Source organism: Frankliniella occidentalis, unplaced genomic scaffold, assembly GCF_000697945.3.
Source record: "Frankliniella occidentalis isolate FOCC.00 unplaced genomic scaffold, Focc_3.1 Scaffold132, whole genome shotgun sequence".
Lineage (NCBI taxonomy): Eukaryota > Metazoa > Arthropoda > Insecta > Thysanoptera > Thripidae > Frankliniella > Frankliniella occidentalis.
This window is the reverse complement of record NW_026267259.1, coordinates 180,437-184,324: the sequence shown is the minus strand read 5'-3', so window position 1 is coordinate 184,324 and position 3,888 is coordinate 180,437.

Sequence of the window (3,888 nt, the reverse complement as noted above, 5' to 3'; positions counted from 1 at the left end):
GGGGGGGGCGAATGGGGTACCAAGATGGCGACGTGTCCGAATGGGGTACCTATACTACTTGTAGGAGAAAGGCCATAAGGTACCATTCAAGAAAGAAACAGACAAGCGGCCTTATGACCCCTTTGATACCGGGAAAAAAACAAGGGCAATAGGGAAAGGTAGAAGGGATTCGCTTGGGGCTGCATCTAGCTCGAGATTCGGAGTTGCCGGCGGGGGAAGGGGGAAGGGTGTGTTGGCTGCAGCTATGAGCGGGATAACCAGACGTTAGAGTGCCCCATATAGCAAAAGTATTTAAATATTGACGGGCCACCCCATAAATAGTTGTCTTTTGGCATTGAGAATGCTGTATTTTTTTTCAGATTTTTAAAGATGAATTTAGGGGTCGCGCTAGCGGAAAAACACGTTTTTAGCAAAACTTTGCCGAATTTCAACCATTCAGCGCCGCTATATCGAGGATCGAGCTTCCAGGACCGTTCGCTCGGCCAGCTCAGCTCTCCAGGCAACCCTCCACTTCACTCTGACCCGTCCGCAAGCCAGAAGAGGCCTCCTAGTCATTCCTATAAGGCCACAAAGAATCTTTCATATTTGCTACAAAATACTAAAATTACCCAAAAGTTGGACTGGTTGTTGCTCGCTAAGCGATTTAACGGTTTCAAGTTATTCTGAACATCGCCCCTAGTCCTCCCGGACCGGCCATCAGCAATGTGAAAGCGTGGCGACAACGGAGGCGACCAAAAAGACGCGTTCTGTTATCTAATTTAGGCCTAAAATTGACCAAATTTGTATGTATCTCAAAAACCGCTTGACTTACGGCAAAACGCACGAAATTTTCGTCCAAAGAATTCAGGAATGACTGGAAGGCCTCTGCTGGCCTCTGCGGGTCAGAGTGAGGGTTGCCTGGAGAGCTGAGGTGGCCGAGCGAACGGTCCTGGAAGGTCGATTCTCGACATAGCGGCGCTAAATGGTCCTAATTTGGCAAAACTTGGCTAAAAACGTGTTATTCCGCTTGCGCGACCCCTACATTCATTTTTAAAAATCTGAAAAAAATACAGCATTTTGAATGCCAAAAGACAACTTTTTATGGGGTGGCCCGTCAATATTTTAATACTTTTGCTATATCGGACAGTCTACCGGACGTGTCTTGGGTATGGAGTATCTCCAGCGCTGAGCTGTGAGAGACTCCGCGCTCAGCCCAGCGCGCAAGCAGAGGCCTCCCCTGCCCTGCGAAACTCAGCACATCCTACAGATCAGAATGCTGTGCAGCATCATTTGATCTGTATACATACAGGTGTAGGGTATATACCCTATTCTCTAGAGTGTGAACGTGAGGGGATTCGATTAGGGGTTCAACATACTAAAGCTAAGTATGTAGTTAAGTATGTGCGCTTTGGTTTTTCTGGCTCAGAGCATTGTCAAAAATGCCGTGCTGTTTTGTTAGCAGCACTTGCCACTTGTCATACTTTGAGAATTTTAATTCAAGATGTTGTTCGAACGTTGCTGACCATAGGTCTTAATGTCTTAGGCACGTTATCTGACCAAGGACCCACCAATCAGAACGCTGTTGCTGAATTAGAAAAACACACTGGAGACAACATTTTGTATGAGATTGATGGCAAAAGAACGGTGCACATTTGGGATGTGCCACACATCTTCAAAAATATTAGGAATAACCTTCTCATAAGCAAGTTACACTTATGTGATGGTCATTTTGCTGATTGGCGTGACATTATCAGTTATTGTAAAATTGGTAGCAGCCTTTGCCAAATGTCTGCCTTATCTGAGAAGCATCGAAACCCAAAATGCAAGCTAAAGATGTGGGTGAAATATGCTGCTGAGGCTCTGAGCTACACTGTAGGGGGCAACATGGAGACTTTGTACACTGTGTCTGCTGGTACATCTTGTACATATTTGGCTGATAGTTTATTCACTGCCAAATTCTGTTAGCTGGCAGATAAATTCTTTGATCTGACAAATGTCCCCTCTGGCAGGGGCAAAGAAAGAAAAAAACACAATGGTGTAATGTCACCATTAAGTACCTCCAGCATGACAGTGGCGATCAGTTACAAATACTCTGGAAAAATGGTACTATATTAGAAAGTCAACTGGTGCTCGTCATGTTCTACCATGTGATTCGGGGTGGGTCCAGAGCATTGATGGCATGCAAAGGCTCTGGCTACAGATGAAATCAGTGAGCGTAAAAAGTATGCAATTAAGAAATCTATACCAAGATGCCATTGATAATTTCATTTGTGCTGCACGCCAATGTTGTGCCACGGTCATTCCTCCAAACAGAATCCGAGCACGCGGGCCCTCTTAACCTGCAGGAAGAGAGATGAAGAAAGTGATTTCTTGGGCCAAGGCTGACGGGTAAATGTTGTATAGTGTTTATATTGTGCTTTTCACAAGCTTGTTTATTATTGTATTGGTTTTGACATAATTTTTTCTGGACAGGCATTCTGAATTTGAAAGAAGAATGCAACACAAGAAAAGAGAGAAACATTTCAACAATATTGCAAGGAAACTTGACTATCTGCCAGCCAGTACCCAACTGCAGAAAAAGTGTGATTCCCCTTTAACACGTTGGGTGCGGCGGCAATCATATGTTATTGAAACCCACGGTGTTGGCCACGCCGCACTGAACGTGTTAAAAAGGGTTCCTTTATCTGTGATTAATTCGGAAGTACACAGTTCTTCAACAGTGCAAGGTAGTAGTTGTTCAAAGATCTCAGGCAGAAGTCAAGATTGTGGCCGGGATTATACTTTACATATCGCTCGTCCCATCAATTATTTAAGTATCTTTCCCAATCATCTCTGAAATCACTTAAGTCTGAAGAGCTCCTCTGAAAATGCGTAACCTTCGCAAGCGTTTTTGAAAGTACGCAACTGTCGCGCGCTCCTCTGAAAACACGCAGCCGCTGCGCTCTGGTGAGAAAACTCGTAACTGTCCGGTAGTGCTCAGAATGTTCGTAAGTCGTTTTTTGCTGTTTTTGAGGTATGTACATATTCGGAAACCTTGAAAAATCCTCTTTTCAGTGGCGTTGAGCATTTTTCAATCAAAAAATGAACATGTTTTATTATTTCAGTTTGAAAAACAGCCCTTTCTGCATACGGGCCATTCGGCTCCGGGCAGAAAGTACGTATCTGCCTCGTCGTCTCCCATGATGCAGTTCGAGGCGACAGGTAGCGAAGATCGGGCCGAGTGTCGCTTCCTAAAGAGATTGTTCGCGAAGGAAGGCGAGAATGAGCGGCGAAAAGACTTAAGTGTGAACATTGTATCGTTTAATTGTATTTGTACATAATATTATGTCAAAGCGCACCCAATTCTTCGCAGACCTCCGGAAGGCTGCCCAAAAAGCTGAAAAAGGTAAATCCGTTGTAAAATTCGAAAATTTTAACCGAAGTAGCAACAAGTCGTGAAGGTGAGGGTTAGGTCTCAAAGAGAATTGTGATTAAATTTTGTTTCCTTACTTTTTCTACGAATGGAGTGTCTTGATTTTCATTGCTTGGGGTCATTTTTTATCACATAATAGTTACACCTTGATCGACTTTTCTCATCATTGTTTAGTGTACCCAAAAGCTTGTTGTTCATCTAGATTGAGTCATTCCCTGTCTTTGGATATTTTTCTTTTTGGCTGGGCGATGAGCGAAGCCTATTACTCCAGTGATGATCAAAAAGTTTCGCGTCTGTCTGTCTGTGTGTGTGTGTGTGTGTGTGTGTTTGTCTGTCATCACGATAACTCGAGAACGAATTGAGCAAGCGACCTGGGATTTTCAGGGTCGTTTGCTGGTATAAAAAGACAGATCAAGTTCGAAGGAGAGCATTCTAGCTCAAAAATTGGATTTTTTAAAAATCAGAAACCACAGGTCCCACAAATAATGTTTTTAAAA